Source organism: Equus caballus, chromosome 19 (assembly GCF_041296265.1).
Source record: "Equus caballus isolate H_3958 breed thoroughbred chromosome 19, TB-T2T, whole genome shotgun sequence".
Taxonomy (NCBI): domain Eukaryota; kingdom Metazoa; phylum Chordata; class Mammalia; order Perissodactyla; family Equidae; genus Equus; species Equus caballus.
In genome coordinates, this window is record NC_091702.1 from 36,047,654 (window position 1) to 36,071,721 (window position 24,068).

Below are 24,068 nucleotides of genomic sequence, written 5' to 3' on the forward strand. Positions count from 1 at the left end.
ACACACAGGGAGGTGAGATAGTAGATCCTCAACTGGTAGATGACTTAATGAATGACTAAGACCCTGAGAGAGGAAACGACCTGCTCAGGGTCATGCCTTTATCAGCGGAGTTGAGACTAGAACCTACGTCTCTTCACTCCTATCTCGAGCATCCTTCCTTCTGCTCAGTTAAGAGGTTAAGTGCTTCATGTGTTCATGGTATAGGGGACCTAAAAAAAAATGTAACCTGTCCTACTTGGAATTTGCAGATACCACAAAAACCATTCGCATTGCTTATATTTCTGCTCAGGAAATCCTGAAGCATTTCGGATCTTTCCTGGCCTGTCGCTTATGCCGTGTGTTGTGGGCAAAGAGAGAACTTATAATAAATAGGCTGCTGAAAGGAAGCTAGATATTGTAGCCAGAGCTTTCGCAGTGTCCCGCAGGTATCAGAGCCTCAAGTTACACAATTGTAGCCACCTGAGTGATCTGGAACTACAGGGGCTCAGGATCTGAAGGTGAGATATTAAGGAAGTGTGGTGCTCCATGAGTCAACCTGACAAATGAAATAATACCCTGTACCTGACTGGGACTTTGTAAGGTTCAAGTGGATCAGGAAAACATCAGCCCCTTTGGTTTAAAAAATCATTTTACGGATGCAAACATGAATTACTGACCTATTGTTCTTATATGGATATCTCTTTTCATTCCTTTGCTTTTCTTTTTGGTAGAATTGAGCTAATATTGTGTAGTCAAAATGCATTTGAATTTTCCTGGTGACCATATAGTGGAGCCCCATCTCATGTTAGGCTTAGTGATTGAAATGAAAGCATATAGTGGAAATTTTTGCCTGAAAAATACTTAGGAAGATGTCATGTCGGAGCCCAACCCTGCCCATTTTTCTTTCAGCTTTGGGACTGACGGCTGTTTATTGGTTGGGCACCAGAAGCAGCAGCTGGCTTTTAACTGGGGGCCATGCTGAATAAAAAAGGAGTATCTTTAAACAGCAAAATAAGAGAGGTGAGAGAGTGCACTGTGAAAGGCTGGCAGAGATGGGGAGACAGTAGGTTCACATCTTGCATCTCCTGGACACAAGAACCCTCCCTGGTGGAGAGGACCACGAGCGGTATTTAAATTTTTACCTCTCCCTCTCTCCGCTCACATGCTGAGTTTGGGAATGTTTAATGCATAATGACGGGACTGCACTGTAATGAGAACTTAACCTCAGAGAAGGGGACAAATGGGAGAGAACTTTGTAGGGCAGAATTGGTCAGACTTGACAACTCATTGGAGAGAGGAGCTGGAGAGAGAAGTCAAGAATGATCCCAGGTTGTGATTGGAGTGGCTGGAAAGGGAGGTGCGGAGAAGGGAGGACTGAGGCATGTTCAACTTAGAGCAATGTTGAGTTTCAAGGTTCCCAAATAAAGGTTGGATAACCCATAGAGGATACTAATTTTAGTCCACAACTCAAAAACAAGAAATAAAAATTTGAAAATTGTCTGTAAATGGGAGCTTCTAATTAAAATTAAATTTACTCTGCAAAGTAGGAGGAACCTAGTCTCATTCAATTTGAAGTTTACCCTACCCTGTCTCTGGGGAAGTACTAACACACAATATCTTAGCTAACTGGGTGAGTGAAGGGTCAACGGTTAGAACTATAGGTAAAAATCTCATTAAATATTTCAAAATAATATCCTACCAAAAACCATCTGTCATGGATTACTGAGAAGATTCAAGTGTCAAGAGAGGGATTGCAGCTTTCCAAATATTTGTTGGTTTGTCTTAAAAAAAGAAGAGCTTTATTGTCTTTGTCTTATTATAGATACATAGGAAAATTTAAAGTATATGTTATTGTAAGAAAATTCAGATAAGTAAAAAGAAGAAATCATTCTAGCATTTAAGATAACCTCTTTTAAAACCTTGATTCATACCATTTCAAATCCTTTTTTATACATCTATGCTTTCTTTTCTAATTTAAAAGATCATATACCCAAGGGAAATAAAAATATAGCACTACACAGAATTGTACGTGAAATGCTCACAGCTGCATCATTCATAATAGTCCCACATATTCAGCAACTGAAGAATGGATAAGTAGAATATGGTATATCTACACAATGGAATATTATTCAGTCATAAAAAGAACAAAGTATTAATACATGCTACAACATAGACGAACCTTAAAAACATTACACTAAGTGAAAGAAGCCAGATGCAAAAGTCCACAAATTGTATGATTCTACTTAGATAAAATGTCCAGAATAGGCAAATCTATAGAGACAGAAAGTAGATTAGTGGTTGCCTGGGGCTGCAGGTAGGAACAGGGAATGACTTTAAAAGGGTGCAAAGCTTCTTTTTGGGCTGGTGGAACTGTTCTAATATTAGAATGCAGTGACAGTTATACAATTCCATAGATTTATTAAAAATCACTTGTATGCTTAAAATGAGAGAATTTTATGGTATATAAGTTATGTGTCAATTAAGCAGTCAAAATATATATGATGGACCTCTTTTCACTCACCTAAAACTGCAGTTGGAACTATAAATCTAATCAAACGCATATCATCAGGCAGAGATGCTCTCTTCTGCCCTGATGTCTGCTGTGATTCCTCAGGAGTGGGTGAGGCTGTATATGACAGTCATGAACGAGGCAAAGCACATCCTAACGCCTAGCCCCACATATCCAGGCTGCCAGCTAGCAGATCTTCTTCAGCAGTCATGCAACTCTACGCAGCTTTGTAAAGGAGTCAGTGAGGCTGTCAAGACCAAGGCTGCAGACATGGAACCCTTGGACATCGTCCTCTAACTCCCGCTGCTATTGTGTGAAGACAAAAACGTACACTTCATGTTTGTGTTCCCTCAACAGGCCCTGGGGTGTGTCTCTAGGCTCATCATTCTCTGCTCCATCACCATCAAAGGAGTCTTGCAGCTGAAGGAGCAGGTCCAGTCCACCCAGCGGTCCATTGGGAGGTCTCAGCCAAGTTATCTCATGGACACTTGCCCTTGGAGTTGGTATGATGCCTTATTCTCAGGTTAGCAAGTAGGATAGGGACTACGTCTATTTTTCTCAACACTGTATTCCTAGGCCTAATACAGTTAGTAGGTGCATAGTAGATACTTGTTAAAATAAAAAGGTGGTGCAGACTGTCTATACCTTTTGTGTTTGAACTGCTTTGAAATCGTTCATCGTTAGTGGACCCAAGAGGGATAAAAGCTCCATCCCTCAACATTTCTGCTACCACGACTGGCCCCCCAGACAGACTGCACTGCCTGACCTCTGAAGGCTCTTTGGTTTCCAGGCCTGGTGACAGCTCTCCTACTTCCTGGGCTTACCTGAGGTCCAAAGCCAGCTGACTTGTGCAGGGGACTGGGTTGGGACAAGCCAAAATACATGATAATCTGATCCTATGATCTGGGAAAATGCAAATAATGATCACTCTACAAGCCACAGGCTGAAAACTGGGCCTGAAAACTGGGTAAAATTGTGCAGAAATCTATGGGCAGATACAAGTCATCATCTGTTCATCATCATTATTGACTTGATTCATCTAAAACAACAAAGAAAGTAGCTTGTGACACCATTTTTCCTGTAAGAAAACACCTAGTACTCAAAAAAGGGAGGAAATATTCATTTGGGAAGTCTGATGATGTGTTCTTTTTTTACATTGAGATCACTTTTTCCAATTGTACAATGATGTGTGAAGAACAGAGAGTACACAGACCTTTTATAAGCTGCTTCATTATCTTTAGTGCCGCATTTACTGAAGGCCTCCCACTACTGTTTACCATATCAACTTTTCATCTCTTTATGAAACGCTGATGCTTATCTGACTGGGCCGGGGTCACTGTCACCCAGAGGTCTTGTTTGTATCACACACTGGTACAATAGTCTTGGGAAGAGAACTAAGCTCAACTACAGAGCAGGAGACATCAAATATTAAAACCGTCACTTGTGCTTAGTTCTTCCTGGAAAAAGATGACCTTAGATATTTTTTAAAAGAATTTATTTCATATAAAGTTGCAAAATAATGATTGCTTTAATTCTGTGTCTACTATAGCAGAACTATACTCTTAGATAATTTATAAAATTTACATATGCTGAATGTGAGAAGCCTAGAACAATGCACACAGGGCACATTATAACAGATGACAAATACTAATCCTCTTTCTCTCCCTCACCCCTTCCAGAGCCTGACCGGAGTCATGGTCTAAGATGACATGACCAATCTTCCAGAGACAGGGCATTAATTGTGTTGCTTTTCTAGCTAAGATGAAAGATTCACTCACTCACTCACTGGAGAACATTTGGTCATACGTCCCTAGTACTGCCTTGGCTGCTGGGGAGAAGAAATGAATAAGACATGAAGCCCTGTTGTAAAGGGTTTTATGTTTGAGAGGAGGAGATCAAATACACCTATGAAAAATTACAATGCAGTGAGATAATCGTGTGTACTTTTCCTAGAAGATAGAGAAATTCTCACATCAATGGAGGAGGTTTGGAGGGGATGAGCAACAGGAAAGAGATTCCTTGAGAGGGAGCTGGCAGGACATCTGCATTTGTGGAGAAAGGCCTGGGAAAGTATTTCAGGAGGAGGAAACTAAGTGAAAAAAAGCAAAGTCAGGAAGTGCAGGAAGCTCTGTGCGTGTGTGTGTGTGTGTGTGTGTGTGTGCACGGTGTGTGTGGTGATGGTGGAAGGTTGGAGGCGCAGTCTATAGTTGGAAAAGCCCATCAGGGCTTGATCATAGAACAAGAAAGGGGCAGCTGGAAAGCCTGGACTTAATTCGGTTTATATCATGGAAACTTTACAAGTTTTGGAGTATAATGGGGCATGCTATGCTTTGGGAAAATGAATTTGTCAACAGGTAGAAAGTAGCATCAAACTGAAGAGCTGGGAGCGTGTTGGAGAACATCAAATCTGAGAACCTAATTGTATGGATCAGGAAACTGAGAGGAGAGAGGAGGTGACTTGCCATGAGGTTACACAGCAGTTTTAGGGCAAGGAAAAGATGACCTACCTTCCTCTCCTTTGCCTCCCCATGGCAGTCCTGGTTCTACTCCCAAATGGCCAGATCCTCTGATTCTTTCTCTCCTTTCCCACTGGTCTGCTTAGAGCCAAGCCTCATCTCTTGAACAAGTTATCTGACTGTATTTAAACACCCAGGCCCATAGCTTCTCCATCTTCCTCTGCCTTCAATCAGGAAGAAGACGGAGGAGGAGGGAGGGGGAGGAGGGGAGAAGCGCCAGGAGGAGGAGATGGAGACGAAGACGAAGACCACGATGAAGACGAAAACAGTTGAATGCTGACAGTGGTCAAGGCAGGCACTAAGTTAACGACTCAGAGCAACTACACTCTCAGTTCAGTAGCAGAGAAAGACAAGGTGACAAAGACATGATCCAGAGTCGTATGGACTGAGGGTAAGTACAGAGTGACAGGCACACTCTGTAGGGGCAATGCATCCCCTGGAGGGGGGGGGGGGGGCGGGAAGACCTCAGACGACGTGATATTTAAGAGGAGTCTGAATAGGCTACGTAAGGGTTGCCAGGTAGATGGGGAAGAAATGGGGCTCCCGGGAGAAAGAAGAACCTGTGTAAAGGCAGATGAGCATGGACAGGTAAGAGGTATTTGGGAAACCACTAGAACTTCAGTTGGCTGGAGGGTGAGGGCATGTGAAAGTCCAGCAGAAAGAAGGCTGAAGGGCCGTAAAAACCACATGAAGGAGTTTGGCCTGATGGGTTTGAAGCTGGGGAGAGGCAACATGAGACTGGTATTTACCTTCCATCTTCCACTCCCCTCTTGTCCTTATTATTTCTCCAGGAGCCTCTTCATATCTTTTCCTTTTGGTCAGCTGTGGCAGATTATGAGTTCTGCACATTGGAGTGTTCCGACTGAAACCAGATGGTCACTCCGCAGTGAGTGAGCAAACCTTCAGGCTGCCTGGGCTCAGGGGGGAGTCTCAGCTTACCCACGTACTGGCTGTGTGTTAAGTGCAAGATACTTAACCTCCCTGGACTTTACTTTCCTCATGGGCGAAATAGAGCAAATAACAGGTGACCTCAGGAGGGTTTTGGGAGGGTTAAATGAAATGCACATGAAAAATCCTTAGAACATTGCCTGGCATATCATCAGCACAAAGAAAGCACTGACATAAGCTAACAAAGGCCTTTGGGTAGGGGATGGTACTAAATGCAAGGGAATGGTGGACCACAGCCCAGCCCTCCTCGAAGTCTTCTGTGCCGTCACTGGACCAAAAAGCATGCTTCTATAGGCCTTCAGGCCACCAGGGTGCAATCCTCGGATCACGTGACCTCCGTCCCATCAGAAATTCCATGCTTCTTTTAGTCTCTGAATTGGGAAACCTGCATTTCTCTAGCACTGACTCTACAAATTTACACAGCCTTCCCTTCTTTCCCCAGCCCCTGCACACAGCAGGTTTTAATAGGGATGTTGAGAAAAGTGAGAAGGCAAAAGAAACCAGAGCAGCAAACGAGCGCGAGGCTTTTGGTTTGGGTTGGCACTGATGACAACACCGCCTGCGGTTTGCCACGCATCCAATTTATGACTTTGCCTCTTATCCGTCTGGTGAGTGCCTCGTCACTCGAAATTATCTTGTGTGATTAACTTTATGGAATGCCCTTGCTAACCCTATGCCCACCTGAGCAATTCATAAATATTTCAGGAGAAACTCAGTGATCTTCTCCAACACACCCATACGACAGTTTCAACATAATTAGTTAGCATTTCTGGATCCAACACAGCACTCTTATAATGTGTATGATGGAGGAAATGAATGACTCTAATTATACCTTATTAAATCTTATTAATCCTCATTAGAATCCTATTATTCTTTATAAGTAGGTTACTGGGGAAAAGAAAAGAGAGATGCTGGTCAAGTCCCGTTATATCTGATGGGGATTGGGTAAAGCCGTCCTTACTTTGGGTGATACCAGAATTTTTTCATATTAAACAGCAACACTCAGAATGTGAGTTTGTTGGAATGCTGAAGACAGAGTAAGTGAATTGTGTTGTAACAGGATCTGATGTTTCTAAAGCTCCAGAACAAAATCTCTTTAAGAGCCGATACTTCCTATTTCAAACTATATTAGTTGCAAACAGAAAAATATTTCATTACTGCACGGAATAGGTACTCCGGACCCTCTCTCTCCGCTACTATTTTCCTGTTTTTGTCTGTGTAGATGAGAAATTGAGAGTAAGAGAGATTAAGAAATTTGAACCCAGGAATATCTTAATTCAAAGACCTTGCACAAAGATGGTGCTCAATAAACGGCAAGTGCAATAATATCTAAACAAATTACTACATTTATTTCTTTAATTCTTGATCAAAAAAGTCCCGGCAAATCCCCCAAAAACCAAGTTTCGGAAGTGTCATGACGAGGTAACTCAGAGCACTCTTAACATTCATGAGTGGGAATTAGGTCCTGCTGGAGGTCAGGGTCTCCTGGTTGGGTGGAAATATCACAGGATTAGTCAGGTGACCTGGATGCGGGGAGGTGAGTTCAGGTGCTTCTGTGTGGGGTAAGTCACTTTACCTGAGTTTTTTCCTCAAATGTAAAAGAGGGACTACGATGCGTCCTACCTATCATGAAGATCTAAGAAACCGGTGAGAAAGTGCTTTTCTGATACGCTGAGGGGAGGGATTATTTCAGATATCCCTAGGACAGAAATACAAGGAAACAAAGTCCCCAGTCTGGAACCCTTCCAGGCAATGGCTGCCTCGCGCTATACGCATTATAGGTGACCCCATGACATAGTAAATAGTAGTTCTCATGGTTGCTCATATTTACAAACGTCAGAGGAAAAAAATCCGACTAAAACTTTCCAAGAACAGGCTTGCCTTTATTTAAACTCGTTCACCCAGTTCACAGATCTTTTTTGAAGCTCTAAGCAGAGTACACTTTCTCGGCTTCCGGACAGGGCTGTGAAGTAAATGAACTCCAGGGGTTTGTTTCTTTGAGTATCGGTCAGAGGAAGTTGCCCTGAAGGAACTGATTGTCATTGCTATTCAGGGTCACGGTCAATCAGAACCTTCCAGGAACTGACTCTCGGGACAAGGGAAGTCTGAAATCTCTTCACAGGGTGGTCCGCCTTGTCCGCTATCTAAGCTAGAGTGTGAAGGAGGGACTCAGGGCCCTGCCTGGCGGCGAGAACACTGGGGGGCTGAGTATCTGGGTCCTGCGCCTCCATGTGTGGCATGTATGACTCTGGACAAGTCATTTCTCTTCCGAGAGCTTCAGTGTTCTCAGAGTGAGTGGACGGGCTGGAAGCTGGTTTTTGCCAGCTCTGACAGCCAGTATGTTTTGAGTGTTGCTGGGAATCCAGGGCGGGGCTCACGATCGGAAGGGGATTCCAAGGCAGGATCTCTTCAGCTCAGGCTCAGAGCCCTAATTTGGTGCCTTCATAGCAGACGCAGGTTTCCCCCTTGCTCCTGCAGCCCCTCCTCTCGGCCGCTTCCTCTTTCTACGTCTCCTTCCTCTTCCTCCAGTGCAGCCAGAGCCTCCACACCTCCCTCCTTCCCTTCCTTCTTTCCCAGCTCCCTGCACCCCGCGTCTCCTCCTCTTCCTCCCAGGAAATAAAATGCCCTCTGTGCGCCCACCTTTTGGCGAGGCCGCCGCCCGCTGCGGGCACCCCCTCCCCCGCCGGGCGAGCGCGGCGCGGCAGCCCCGCGGGCACCCGCCTTCCCATACCTTACATGGACAAATGCGTGCAGGCAAAGTCAGGAATTCAGGCCCCTGACGTCAGCCTCCAGCTCTCAGGGCACCGCACGGGAGACCGAGGGGAGGGGGTGGGGACGGTGGGGAGGAAGGAGGGGGAAAGGCACCAACCAGCAGCCGCTCCAGCCCTGCCGAAGTTTCACTTTTTGTCTGTGGGTTCGCTCCCGGGCCCCGCGCGAGCTTTCCCGGGATAAGTAGCTTTAGCGAGCGGGGGAGAGCCGGGCGCTGCAAGGTAAGGGCTGCCTGCACGGCCCGGGGCGCGGGGCGCGGGGCGCGGTGCGGGGCGCGGGGCCGGGCCTGGCCGGGGCTGGGGACAATGGGAGGGGGAGTGCCCGGCACCTCCTCCTGCGCCTCTGCCTCCGCCTCCAGCCGCCGCCGCCGCCGCCGCTGCCCCGGCTGCCTCCTCCCCGAGGTATTGTTGCAAATCCTCCTTCCTTTCCCCCACCCTCCGCCCGCGGGCGCCGCGGGAACCCCCAGCCCTCCCCGGGCGCGGGCGCCTCCGAGGGGGCAGGACCGCGGGCGCAGGGCGCGGAGCGTGCGCCCTGCCCGGGCCGCAGGGCCCGCGGGGCGGAAGTGCCGGCCGCGGCGCAATCACGGGGTGCACGCCAGCGGGGAGGGGGCCCCCGAGTTTTTCGGGAAGCGTCGACTGTGGGCTGGGCGGGGTTGGAGACCTGCGCCGCGCGCCCCCTGCCCGGGCTTTTCTGGGCGCCCAGGGGGCGGGGCCACACCCCGACGCTTGGAGCTTTCGCGGAATCACAGTTGTCACCGTGGAAGGGGCCTAGGAACCCAGTCATCCAAGTCCCCCCAGTTTACAATTGGAGCAACTGAGGTCCAGAGAGAAGGAAGGTCTGCCCCGCAGTCACTCACCAGAGGCCCAGCCGTAATTGAGATAGATGGCTCCCGACTCCGCGTTCCCCTTCTTCCAGCATTTCTCCAGCACCCACTGTGTGCCAGGCTCCCTGCTGGGTGGTTGGGTTAGAGAGGCGGAGGAGGCCCAGTTCCTGCTCTCAGGGAGCGCTCAGTCAACCGAGGAGCCAAACCTGATCCAAGATAGGATATGCCAAGTGCTGGGGAAAAGGTGTGGATAAAGTTTTTAAGGGGCTCAGGGAGAGGAGTCTGATTTCCTGGTCCCTGGGGTGGGATCTGAGCTGGCCCTTTTGGGGGCCGCTTCATCAGGGCTTTTGAAGGATGGGGAATTTTCTGAAGCCAGACGACGACATGGAGGAAGGCCCTTTGCACGCGGGAACTGCAGGCCAGAGAAGACTAAATAAAATGCGGAGAGTGGAGATGACAGTGTAAATGTTACTGTGTTGGGGACATGATGTTGGGGGTCTGGGGTATGTTGGATGAGATAGTCAGTAGAATTGTGCTTAAGTACTGGGACAGAGCAGTGTCTTTGGGACTCCGGGGTGCTAGGGGAACTGAAAGATCTCTGGCTTCCCATCTCTTCCCAGGGATCCACGCCTTCCAGCCTTCAACACAGAATTCAAAAATGTAGGGTCATCTCTGAGTTACTTTCCAAGTACCATGCTCACTTAACTTTGCTTTCCACCACCTCCACCTTTTCTAAATTGTTCGCCTCCCAAGACAACTCATTCTTGCTAAAGTGTTAGTGACTTTGTGGCTTACCTCTGCCAGACTCGTGCATTTTAAGAAATCCTTTAAGTGGAGGACTAGAAAGCAGCTAACCCTCCCTCCCTCAGTCCTCACCCTCCCTCCCTCTTACTGAGAGGGAAGCAAAAATAAAGGCCCAGAGAAGGTGGGTGCTGGTCTTAGAACCTGCAGGAGTAATGGTGGACGGTGGGGAGCCAGAACTCCCAATAGGGTTCTCTGTACCCAGTCACCAGCCTTCCTCCATCCAGGGTTCCTGCCAGCACCAGGGGGCCAGTTGAAAGGAAGAATGTGTATCTTGCATTTAATCTGTGCAAGGCCGTCCCCCAAGCCCAACACTCAGGCCTTTCTAGTCTAGAATGTAGACTCTGGATGAGAGATAAGTAGTTGAGATTAGCTGTCTGAATGGTGGGAGGGAACCTAGGCATTCCCCCCGGGTCGTGCTCCCTGTCAGCACTGGGCACATCTAGAATTGGCTTTGCGGGTGAGCAGAGGGAGGAGTAGCTGAGCTGTACTATCACTGGGACTGAGTAGGACCCTTTTTGGGGTGGCATATTCTGGTGGAGGGGTCATTGCTCTGGGGGAGGTGGATGCTCATTTTCAGGCAGTGGTTGGTGGGAAACAAGGGTTGATTGTGAAGGGCCTTAAAAATGCCAGGCTGGGGAGTTTGGCGCTGACTTCAAGCATCCTTTGGAGGGTTTGGAGCAGGCTGAGACGTGACTAAGAGGGGAGGAACTGGCGTTGGGAAGCCTGCTGCTGCCCAGTTCCAGTGAGAGAGGCAATCATTTGGCCTACAAATATTATCAGTGGGTGTTTTCTCATTTACTTGACATATATTACTGAGTATCTATTATGCACCATTGGCAAATATAATTTTATAGCAGTTTCTTGTATTTTATTGAGACAAGTAAGTTGTATTTCATCAGTTGTGAAACACACGTTTTCAAATTTTAATATCGCTGAAATTGGGTTGTCTTGTAATCGCAGATGTGTCATAGTTGAGCGGTTTTTCTTTCTAAGTTGGTAATGGTACATCTTACAGTCCATGGTTTAGATTTGATAAAATTTGTTTATCAAACCCTTTATGAATGTGCCAAGCTTTCTTCTTTACACAACACTTTACCATCCAATATTCCATTTGAATCTCAAAAATTCCCTGAGAATTGGGCCTGGTGACACTGTCGTCTCCATTTTAACCCAAGGTTACACAGCTTATTAGAGATGTCCTTAAAATTACAAGCCAGAACTTTGACTCTTGGTTTTAATATGTGCTTTACCCTGCTGTGGAGCGAACATGGGTTAATTGGGAAGTGAGGAAGAGTCAGATTGGATTTGATTTCAGAACTGTGGCTTAAGATTTTGGAGCGATGATGGGTTTTTGGCCAAGGGCAGAGAGTAACTCAGGAGGACTGGGAAGTCCCCTTAGCCCAGAGACTTACTGTGTTAAATAGAAAATGGACAGGGAGATAGAAGATGCCAGGTCATGTGGTAAAGCCAGAGGATGGAGCCCACTGCTGTTCTCACACAGAAAAGAGAAGAGCAGTGCATGAGGCACATTAGTGTGGAGCTTACCTCCTGTGAACCAGGAACAGGCTGGCCCTGGGAGTACGAAGATAAGAAGGACATGGTCCTTATCCTTGAGGAGCACGTGGTGGGGTGTGTGGGGAGGAGGGTGCTGTTCTAGGGGTATGTTTTGGCTGCTCTGTGCTGAGGAGGGTCGACTTCAGGGAAGCCACCACAGAGGAGGGGTGTCCGAAGAGAATCTTTAGGGCTATGTAGGAGTTGCCCAAGTGGAAGAAGGCCCCGTTAGGCATATGCAGACTCAGGAAAGCAGATTTATTGTTGACGCTGTATTTGGAATGGCTGGCATGAAGGGGGCTGTGGAAAATGGAGACAAGAGAGGACTTTTATTTTTTGCTAAGTAGATTTAAATTTATCTTGTAGGCTGTAGAGCCCATTAAATGGTTCTCTAGAGACTGACAGGAGGACAAGCCTGGGCAGGGACTCTGGAACCATCTCTGGGATTAGGTATTGAGATGGTAATGCAGGAAGAAGAGCAACGCATTTAGTAACTGGTTCAGCGAACCCAAGACTTTGACCCTGGGCAATAATTAGGAGTCCTAGCTCAGAACGCACCTTGGTGGGTGGGGAGTTTTCCTGGAGTACGGCGTTGGAAGGCTGCTTCTTGCTAGAAGAAACCCAGGTGAAGAAGGGGGAGGTGAAGTTGTGCTGTATGTGGTGTGGGAAGCTACTGTCTGGGTGGAAATCCGTGGGCTTGAGGTGTGTATCAGGCCGAGGTGAGGGGAAGGGAGGAAAGAGTGGAAGTGTGCTGTGGGAGTCTGCTCTAGACTGCCTGGAGGCGTGGAGGAAATGGCTGATGCATTCCTAACTCTGGTCACAGAAAAGAGATGTATATGTGAGGATTGCACTGCTCTTGACGTTCTACAAATAGGGTGGGTGGGTGGCCAGAGGGTTAATGGCATTTGTGCTTAGTAGCAGGTAAGCCACAGAATTGAGGCTAGAAAATGTTTATCTTCCTTTCATTGTTTCTTTCTTCTTCTTTTTTTCTTTCCTGAGTAAGATTGACCCTGAGTTAACATCTGTGCCAATCTTCCTCTACTTTATATGTGGGATACTGCCACAGCGTGGCTGACAAGTTGTGTAGCTCCGTGCCTGGGATCTGAACCTGTGAACCCCAGGCTGCCGAAGCAGAGTGCACTGAACTTAACCACCAGGCTGCAGGGCTGGCCCCCCTATTATTCCTTCTTAATAGTAATAATAATAATATAATTTTGAAAACATTTTATGTGCTTATTAATTCTCATGCTGATTCATTAAAATAGATTTTCTGATTTATCAGTCTCATTTTGAAGATGAGAAAATGAGTTTGGTTAAATAAGGTTGCACAACTACTAAACGACATGGTTGAGTTTGGAACCTTTGCCTGTCTCTTCTGTGCCCACAGAATGAAAAGTGCACCTCAACATTGTTTTTCTGTGTTCTTCCTTGAAATTTAATTCATTGACCTCAGTGGGCTTGCAGTCGAGTGTTCATGTGGGCTCTCAGGCTTCTCAATTCCACCTTAGTGCTGTCCCAGCCTCTTCTCTCTTAAGATGCTACCATTCCCTCTGTTCTGTGGGTGTCTTCCCTCCCCAAACCTAACTGGAGAGGACGGAACCTCTCTAGCAAACCATCTGCCCCTCCTAACATCGTCCCTCCCCAGTCTCTTGTAGTGATACGGATTTTTTTTTTTAAAGATTGGCAACAGATGTTGTGCCAATCTGTTTTTCTTCTTCTTCTCCCCAAAGCCCCCCAGTACATAGTTGTATACTCTAGTCGTAGGTCCCTCTGGTTGTGCTCTGTGGGACGCCACCTCAGCATTGCTTGATGAGTGGTGCCATGTCCACGCCCGGGATCCAAACTGGTAAAACCTGGGGCCGCCAAAGCGGAGTGGGTGAACTTAATGACTCGGTGGCCTGGCTGGCCGCACTGATAAGGATTTGATGTATCTCTTTAGAGAGGCAGTTGGGGCAATAAAATAACACAGTAGTAAAGTGTTGGAGGGTCTTCATCTCAGTCATTGCCTTGATCTATGTATGGCTGCTGCGACAATGCTAGATGTCCTCTGGAGCTGAGCCACATAGCTTCTGTTGAATCTTGCCGTCTGCTGGGCCACCTAGACCCCTTCCTCCAAGAAGGCTTTCTGGCTCAGGACTCTGAGGGATCAACACAAGTCCTTCCTGTTGCTGCCCTGCCTCAGGTGTGTCATTTGCATTTTGATGACTCACAGATAAAGGTATTTTCTGGTGAGAGGAGACAGATCCTAGGAATGGCACCCAGCAATGTGGTAAGACCTTGGATTTTTCATCTTTGAATCCCTCTGTCTCTGGTGCCCTGAAAATGTTCAGTAACTATTTGTTAAATGAATGAACGTTTACTGACACAGTATAAGCACAAATCACCACTTGACCATATATATTTGCTAGTCTGTTTCCCCTCCACTTTCAAAGAAGCTTCATGAGGATTGCAAGGATCCCTGCTTTGTTAATGGCCATATTCCTGGTGGCCACAGGAGTGCCTGGCACATGGGAGGCACGCTGGAAATAATTGTTAGGTGAGGAAAGGGGTTGGCTTGATTTATAGCAATGATGGGGGAGGGGGACTGTTTTTGCTGACCCAGAAGCTTGGGCCTGGGGGGTCCCACGACTGGACTGAAAATCACCTATGTAGTGTCTGCCGCAGGTGGCAGTGGTGGTCCCACCTTCATGGTCAAGATTAGAGTGGCATCTGGAAACGAGACCTAAGAGTCATGCAGTTGACACTGCTTTATCTCTTTTCCCTCACACAGCCAAGTGCTTGTGCTGTCTTTGAACATTCCTCGGTTTTCTTATCCATGCCTTTGCTTCTGCTGTTTTCTCTATCTGGAGTTCCAGGCCTTTCTGTCATCTCTAACCTGTTGTAAACCTTTGATCCTTTAAGTTCAAGGTGAAAACCCACCTTGTGGCATGAAATCATTCCTTCTACCTCACATATGTGTGATCACACACCTCAATCTCTTGTGTCCGGTTCAGCACGTGTGTACTCAGACATATGAGGCTTTTTCTTCAAGGATCTTCATTCCAGGGGCTGGCCCAGTGGCGCAGTGGTTAAGTATGCAAGTTCTGCTTCTCGGCAGCCCAGGGTTTGCCGGTTCGGATCCTGGGTACAGATATGGCACCGTTTGGCAAAAGCCATGCTGTGGTAGGTGTCCCATGTATAAAGTAGAGGAAGATGGGCATGGATGTTAGCAAAAAGAGGAGGATTGGCAGCAGATAGCTCAGGGCTAATCTTCCTCAAAAAAAAAAAAATTAAGGATCTTCATGAGGGGGGGCAGGAGGGCTTTTGTTACTTTGTGAGCAAAGGAGGGTGTTGTTGGATCGCTGTGTCAGAGAGCTCTGGTGGCAGAGAGATAGCAGGTCAAGACCAGAGCCAGGGACCCCTCCTAGGAGGCTGCTGAAATGTTCCAGGGCAGGAGATGCCGGGCCTGTACCAGGTCAGCAGAGAGGGAAAAATGGATTCCAGAAGCTATTTGCTGTTACAGTCATATCAGGCAACTCACTTCCTACTCTGGTCCTTCTAATTATTTGCCAGCATTCAGCCTTGGCTGGAGAAAAGTTGTTTTATAGACACCAAAGCTTGTAGGCAACAGGAGAAGCAATGAGCTGGAGCCAGTTCCTGCCTTAGAAGTGTGGGCTGGGGCCTTGGTGGCCAGAGTGACCTGATGCTCCCTCATTGCATAGGTGAGGAAACCGAGGCCCTGGGAAATGGACAGACTTGCTTAGTCACCCTTTTGTCAGCAGAGCTGGAGTTGGACCTCAGCCCTTACTCCTCGGCCAGCCCTCTTTCAGAGGTGTTTTTGATTCAGTTTCTGCTGAGCCTAGCCTGACACATTCCTTCTCCACCCTGCCGCCCCACCCCCAGCCCCACCCCCAGGGGCTTTGCTTTGCAGAATTTGGGAGGAGATGTAACTCCGAGATCATTGTTACTGGGCATGAACCTTGTGCTTTGCACTTTGAAAACAAAGTGATTGAGACAGTTCAGTTTGAGTGTGTTTGTGGTTGGGGATTTATTTATTTTACTGCCATTCATGCCTGTTGCCTACTTGCGAGAACCAAACTTCTGACTCCAGATAGCTTCCAGATTCCTTGCCTGTGACAGCCCCCATCGTCACCCCGGCCATCCCCTTTTATTTTTACTGATTTTTGCTTGCCTGAAGGTTTTCAGGGTGCCAGTATTCGATCCATGACAGGGTAGAGCCTCCTGATTTTCCTTCCTTCTTAAACCTGCCCATCACAACCCATGTCACAGAGCCCAATAGGATTTCATAGCCCTCGTAGCACTTTTTATGTGGCGAATGCATTGTACAATTGTTTTTATTACTTAGCTCCCAATTGCAATCCATGAGAAGGGTCAGCAGGCTCAGTCTTGTCTTGCAGAGTGTGGGCAGGTATTCAGGTGTGAAGAAACCTTCCCATGGAGGTGCTCGGCCTTAAGTGGCAGCATGAGAATCAGACTCCCATCTCCAAAACTCCTGTCCTGCCCCTTAACTTCTACAGGTAAGCATGAGAAATTGATGCGAGAGTCCTTAGCCAGCCCTATCTGTAGGTGAGAAACCATTGTTCTTGTTATTCCATTGTGTGCTAATTAGTAGCGTTAGCTGCCTGTGTCTGTGACTTTGGAAGACCAGTGAGAATCAGGTTGGAGACCTAGGAACCCTAGGGTCTGGGCTTCTTCATGCTGCCATTTGTCAGTACCATCCACCAACAGTTTTTGGCTTAGGAAGAACAAAGACCTGTGTTTGAGTCACCCACTACCTCTGTGATCGAAAGCGAGTTCCAGAACACCCCTGAGTCCATTCCCTTCAAATAGAGATCATGTGATATATCACAATGCATTTATGAGAACCAGAGAAATTTCCATGACTTTATGCTTTATGGACAGTGATATAATGTGTAATGTGGCCATGTTGTGTACAAAGTCCTGGTGCCCAGCATGGTATCTAGCAAACAGTGATGACGCCCTACTCTACTGGTGGAGATCATGGGATTCAGACCTAGGTAGCTCCCAGTTCAAACCGTAGCTGTGCCACTTAGTGGAGGGTGCTCCCTGGAGTAGCCACAGGCCTGATTTGGTTTACTGATTTACTCATTTTTAGGCTTCTTATTAATGAGGGCACCACTGTTGAGAATAGTGTGCTCTGCCAAGGGAGATGAACGCCACAGACGTTCACAGCCGTTTCCAGGCTGTGCAGAGAGATGGTTAGTCACCAGTGAATGGCTGTGCAATGTCCCTTCTTCCCTTGTGACCATCTCACTCTCTCTTGGGCTTTGTCTGTGTTGTGTTTGTGTTTTTCAGCCCTCGTGGTTTGCTTCTACTGCAGTAATTCCTTGTGTCATGGCCTCACATCAAAGCCCCCTGTAGTTCAGATGGAAAGCTGGTGCTGAGGGTGGTGCTAGGCGTCCCTGAGAACCCTGTGTGGGAACCTTTCGTGGGACAGGTACGCAGGAGGGTCAGGGCAAGGCAGCGTTATTTCACTGACTTTCAAGAAGTGTGCTTTGGCCTCATTCCACCCCCAGTATAGGCAGTTTTCCTGCCATAACCATTGTCAGCATTCCTTGGTCACTCAGGCCATTAACCAGCAGATCAGCTGCCATGTTGAGATGGCTTCAGGAGGTAGAAGTCCCATCCCCCTTAAGAGAAGATGGCAGTGGACATATGTAGTGTGGGTTTCTCGGCATCTTTAGCAGACCACTTTTTGGATATTGAAGGATTCCTATCCTTAATGTCAGCCTCAGTTTTCTTGTCTGTAAAAATGGCTGTAGCAACAGATCTTGCTTCACAGGTAGAGGGACTATACTTGCTGCTTTGCCCAGCACAGCCCTGGTTTATATCTGTGTCCCAGTGTAATATTAAGAGTGTCCCCTTTCACTCAGAGGTTTTCTGATTCGGAGGAGAAATTGCCTGGCCACCCTTCTTGTTGGTGAGTATTGAGTGAGGTAGTCCAAGCAACGTGTATACCACTAGGCCTAACGTAAACACTCAACAAGCATCTGCTGTTTTTGTTAGAGGAGATGTTGGGTGCTCAATAAATGTTTGTTCAATGAACTACTTTTAGAAAGGTTGGGTTTGAGGATGTTTGAAGGGGATGTCTAGATTGTAGAAACTTAGAGTTTATTAGGGTTGATAAAAACATGTAAATACCTGTTTAGAATTTAAGAAAGTGCCATGAGAGTGGTACAGATGGAGCACTGCTGGTGCGTGCAAGTCTACTAACCCATGTGTAGAAGCCCGTTGGAAGTGCTGGGCCTTGGGTTAGACATCAAAGGGCAGGAAGGCTTAGTCCAAGATATGATGGGGCAGCTAAAATTGCTCTGGGTACTAGTACTTAAGAAATAAGATTGGGAGCCGGCCGCGTGGCCCAGTGGTTAAGTTTGCACGCTCCGCTGCGGTGGCCCAGGGTTTCGCTGGTTCGGATCCTGGGCGCGGACATGGCACCGCTCGTCAGGCCACGTTGAGGCGGTGTCCCACGTGCCACAACTAGAGGGACCTGCAACTAGGATATACAACTATGTACCAGGGGGAATTTGGGGAGATAAAGCATAAAAAAAAAAAAATTGGCAACAGTTGTTGGCTCAGGTGCCAATCTTTAAAAAAAAAAAAGAAATAAGATTGCTTCTCTGTCCATGTGTGTACTTTTGCTGGGTTTTTGAATCTATTATTTTCTATCCATTGGCCCATCTTGATAAAGGTTTCTGGCTATAACCATGAAAGCCCAGTCAGTCCTAAATTCTGTGCCCAGAGGTCACCAATGTAACCTGTACTTATTCTTCCTAATGAATTTCCACTGAAGGTGGTTCTTGTTTAGTTCCCAGAAAGAAAAAAATTTAGTTGGTGCCTGCAGCTTCTGTCTTGTTTGGTATGAAAAAGAATCATTTTCAGGAACTGCAGTAGGGAGCTGCCACCCAGAGGGCGGGGTGTGCCCTGACTCATGGGAAAGGCAAACTCTGCAGTGACCTGGAGGGTAAGTAGCACCTTTTCTTAGAATGAGGTGAAAGGTAGGTCAGCTTTCCAGTAGTCTGGTCTTTTCCAACCTGGAAATCTCTCTTCTTGTCCGCAGCCTAGCAGCTTCACTTGGAGAATATGTATTAGGGTTCCAGTAATGGCAGCTGGACAGGACCGTAAAGATACCACATATTTGACACATTTGTGTGTTCATTCATTTGACACCACATGCCAGGTGTCACTGTGAATGAATGAGTGACTCTGGCTTCGGTTTTGGGGATGAAAACATGAATGCCAAAAACATCTGCTGGCTCTGATTGGACCATGACTAACTCTGGGGACCTGGGGAAAACTTCACAGATGAAGACTGTCATTTGATTGGGCCTTGAAGGATAAGTGGGAATTTGTTTGGTGGGCTAGAGGAGGAGAGGGTAGCTCTGTCCCCATCCAAATAACACGGGTGGACATATGGAGGTGAGAAAGTGCATGGTGCCTTGGAAAACTGGAGTCATTGGGGATGGACTACATAGTAGAGAGGCCATGGGAATCACGGTGAAAAGTTGAGTTAGGGCTTATATTGCTGACTAAGGAGTTGAGGCTGCACTGTGAAAGGAGCATCAAGCAGGGAAGTGAGGTGATTGGATCTGTGCTTTAGCAAAGTAATTGGTTACAGTGTGCTGGATTGGTGGATCGGGTACTAGAGATGGTGAAATGTCTAGGACTATTGCCTGCAATCATCCAGGCAAAAGATAAAGGGAAGCTGTGTACAGGCTGAGGCAAAGGATGTGAGGGACGTTTGACAGGTAGAATAGAGGTCACCCAATCTTCTCATTGAAACAAGAGGAAATCCAGACCCTGAGCAGGTGACACTTGCAAAGTCCACAGCCCCGGTCCCAGCATAACCCCAAGGTGATCTCATCCTCTTCCCAGTCTCTTTGGAAGGGTGACAGAGACATGGTTGTTGAGATAGCTGTTTGTCAAGAGGAAGATCTCTTTTTAGGAGTTCTATGAAATCTCTTAATTCCGAATGAAATTGGCTCTTTCTAGAGTTATTGAATCTCTAATCACTGGAGATATTCAAGTGGTGGCTGGTTGGAATGTTAGAGTGAAAACTCAGACATTGCTTGAAGACTTGATCTAGAATGTCTTTGAGGTTTGTTAACCCTGCCTCTTTTTTGTTTATCCCTTCCTTCTTTCCTTCCTGCCTTCCTCCCTTCCTTCCTTCCTGGGAAAAGATACTTATAATGATCTTACCCAGGGATCTTCTGTGCATTTGGCTCCTCAAGAGCATTTTAGTCAAATTGGACAGAAGGCAGAGACAGTTAAAAATGGATGATTATGTCCTAAGAATGGAGGGCAGAGTAGTGAGGGAACATGCAAGTATCAAGGGAACAACCATTTTGGTGCCAATAAGTTAACACACACTCGCCAGGGAGATCTTTGTGGCCTGGGCCAGCCTTCATGATCCTAATCAGCATGGAACCCATCAGTATAGTTATGACACTTTCAACCAGTCGCCATTTTTATAGTGTTTTGGAGTTAATCGTGTATTTTCCTACAAATTACAGGTAAATCCTCACAGTAGTCCTCTGAGTAGTTATTATTATTGTCCAAGTTTTACTGATCAAGAACATGAATCTAAGAAAGATTAAATGACTTGCCCAGCACCCAAGCTAATTGGACATTGAAGCAGGACTTGAACTTGGGTTTTCTGTTGGTTCAGTTTCAGGTTCTTTCTGCTCCAAGACTGTGAGGATCCCCTAGACAGGCTCTAGCTTTTGTTCACATTCATATTCTTAATATCCATTGTGGATCCAGATAGGTGGTAAGAATTTAATAAATGTCTGTTGAGTGAACATATGAATGAATGAATAATGTAAATAAAGTTATAAATGACAACTTGAGTTTTAAGAATATATTTAGTAATAAAAAAAAACCTAACTGAGCTCCTTTAAACCTTATTCAGTGTGTTACCAAAAGATAATGAAAAAGAACTCATTTAGAATACATTTACTCAACTTCATTAAAAAAAAACACCAAAAATCCCCCACGAAAACTCTTTCACCTGAATACCTCTCTCTGATCTCTTACGAGACCATAACCTTAACCTTAACCCCCCAAAAGTACGTACGTACTTTTCTGTATGTGAATGATGTTTCCGTCCACTTAATATTATTACCAAAAAACTCTTTCTTGTTTTTGCCTCGGTTTTATATGTATCTTTTACATAACTAAGGGTTTGTTGAAATTGGTAAATCCTCCTTTAAATGTTACCCGTGTGGGCACTAGGATAGTTTTCAGTTTTTAAAGAAAATTAAATGCATTTCAATATGTTAAAAAATGCGGTGTAAACATCAGTGGACAAATTTCTTTCACTTCCTTCTAAATTATTTCCTAAAGACAATTATTTCCTTGGCACTTCCACTTTCCCTTTTGGTGGTTACCGTTTCGTCCCTTGTATTACGTGGTTCTGTGAATATGTATCTTATCTCCGTAGGGCTGTGGTAGAAAATGCATGGATGGTTGTAGAGTCAGGCTGGTTTGGGTTCAAATCATGGCTCTCCCATTTGTTAGCCATATAACCTTGTACTGGTTACTTAGCCTCTCTGATCCTCCAATTTCTCATCTGGAAAAGGGGGATAATAGTGTCTTCCACATGACAAGATTGCAGAAGGAGTTCTGTGGTCACGGTAGTAGAGCACCAAAGCCCATCATGTGGTGCTGCTGAAAAATGTCCTCTCTGTCCTCTTTCTCTCTGTGAACCGACCAGATGATAAGACAACCAAGACCTTTTCCGTGGTATTACTTCATAGAGTATGACCCACAGTAGGTAGACCTTAAATAAATGTTAATTGGCTGGTTAGATGAGTCTTAATTTCTTTCAAAAGAGAATTATAGGCACAGAACACTGAATATTTTTATCACTTTTCATACCAGTTGCCATTCAGCCTCCAGAAAGACCGTACTAATTTGCAGAGTCATTAGCAGTGTGAATCTACTTGTTTCTCCGTATCTTCGCCAGGATTTAATTTTTTAACTTGCATTTGTCTTTGCTAAATTAGTGTATAAGAAATGATATTTCGTTATTGTTTTAATCTGCGTTCCCTTAATTACTGAGAAAACTTCTCAAGTAGTGGTTTAGAGTTGTTTTCCCTTGTGTGAATTGTCAAGTGGCAATATTAAAAATGGTCAGGGCTGGAGATGCTTGGTATGAAAGGGCTAAAAATGTTCTTGTGATGTGCTTAAACTTTATTTACATAGTCATTCATTTGTTCTTTCAGTCAGTGTTTATTGAGTACCTACTATGTGCCAGGCACTGTTCCAGGGGCTACGCATACTACCAAAAAAATAAAAAATAAATGAATAAAGTCAATGAGGTCCACTCCAACCTCCCCATTTAACATGTGTGTAGCTGAGATCTAGAAGAGTGAGGTTAATTACCTGGGGTCATATAGCTTGTTCGGTAGCGGAGCCAGCCGTCTATTGGAATAGTAACTGTGATTTCATGTTTTGTATGAGTAGCCTTTTAAACCATGGAGACATCGGGAAATTTCAGAATTGTGACATCTAAACAACATCTCCAAACGACATCTACATTGAGAAAGCAGAATCCTGATTTTTGGTTTAGAAAATATGATGACATGGTTCTTCAGCCTTGTATATAACTCCTTGCTACTCTTTCTCACATTTACTTTCATTCTTAAATGAATAAACTTATTTTTAAAGCAGGATTAGAAAACAAAATAACCCCCACCCAAGTAGTTTGGGCCAACTGTGACCATTTTTGGACATGCTTTTGGTAAATGGTAAGAAAAGATGACATATTTCTCTATCAAATAAAATAGTCAATTTCGATTTAATAAGGCAGTTATCTTCAGGTAATAAAAATTAAACTAACTTGCCATAACTACCTTGTTTAAAGTCAATTAAGAGCCTCATATTCCTTACTTGCTGGGTAAAATTTAATAGAACTTCAGTTAAGCATTTATTGCGTATTTAATTCAAAATTAAGTTAATCACCACAGTTGGTAACAACCACTGAGTATTTAATTAACATTCAGCAAACTATCTTATTAAGTCTAAATTCGATACAGACAGGTCTTGTTTATCCCCATAAGTTTGCAAACACCATTTCCCCACCTCCCACCCCAAAGGGCCTTTGGTTTTCCCATGGCTTTCCTCTTTGGATTTGTCATCTTCATTTTCTCCTGGTTGACATTCAACTTGGGCGAAGGAGGAGGAGAAGAGACAGGAGTCCATCCTGTTAAGGGAACTTCTGGCTTGGGGCATAGGTGAGAAACTTCCATTTCATTCCATTCTGTTCCATTCTTCAAGAATTATTGAGAACATTCTCTGTGTAAGATATTCTTTTGAACACTAAGCAAAATACAGAAGAGGTCATGTTGACATATTTGGTTTTATTTTCTCATCTTAGAAATGAGAGAATTGGGTTTAGTTCATTCAATTAACACATATTTATTGGCCGACAGTTTGTAAGGCTCTTTGCTGGGTGTCAGGGGTGCCCTGATGATTCGGACAAGGTCCTTGCTCTTAAGGAAGACACACAGTCTAGTATGAGAGGTGCAGGAGTAGAAATATTGGATGAGGTGCTGTTATAGGAGCACTGAGGTCCCTTAGAATGCTGTGATTCTGTGAGACAGTGTTTCCCAAAGTGTTGAGTGTTCTATGAGCAAAAGATCCTGTAGCCAAGTAAGTTTGGAAAAGTCTGAGTTAAACAAAATTAAATGGCTACCTTTACCATGGGACTTTTCTGAGCCTTTAGTAAACGAACACACACGGTGACCTCCCAAGAGATTTGTTTCTCAAAGTTATTTGCTCCTAGAATCCCTGCATCGCCACTCTCCTTTTTTCCCCTGGGACATTTCTTGGGCTTAGGGTTCCCATATACTTTGGGAAGGGCTGCTGTGAGCCATGGATTCTGTCTCCCAGCATCTCAGCCCAGGAGGGGTCCTCAGGCATGCACCCTAGTAACTGATACAAGGTTGGAAGTTCTAATTTGTATGAAAGGTGTGCGGATAGAGTGGGTGATTTCAGACCTAGGGACTTCTGGCTGGGGTTGAGGGTGTGAAATCAGAGCAGGCTTTCCTCATGGAGGAGAGCGAGGCTTGTGAGAGAGAGACACTTTTATATAAGCGGAGAGCCCTGGAGGATTGCCAGAGAGTCCTTGGGAACAGAACAACTGTGA

The 24,068-nt window shown here is 45.7% G+C and overlaps 1 protein-coding gene and 1 long non-coding RNA gene across 7 annotated transcripts in view; one reads left to right on the plus strand and one right to left on the minus strand.

Annotated features, from left to right (window-relative positions):
- Positions 1–9,716, minus strand: part of LOC138919166 (uncharacterized) — a 37,938-nt gene extending 28,222 nt beyond the window's left edge. Inside the window, exon 1 of the long non-coding RNA XR_011429139.1 lies at positions 9,578–9,716. This is a non-coding gene — a long non-coding RNA (uncharacterized lncRNA). The remainder of the gene's footprint in view (positions 1–9,577) is intronic.
- The window catches only part of LPP (LIM domain containing preferred translocation partner in lipoma), a 637,546-nt gene continuing 621,799 nt past the window's right edge, over positions 8,322–24,068 (plus strand). The window contains exon 1 of one of the 6 annotated variants that reach the window (XM_023623171.2): positions 8,322–8,942. The gene's annotated coding sequence lies outside the window, so the exon portion shown is untranslated. Of the gene's footprint in view, positions 8,943–9,015; positions 9,123–24,068 lie in introns of those variants that run through there. The other 5 variants (XM_023623168.2, XM_023623172.2, XM_070243464.1 and 2 more) reach the window with 5 other exon arrangements.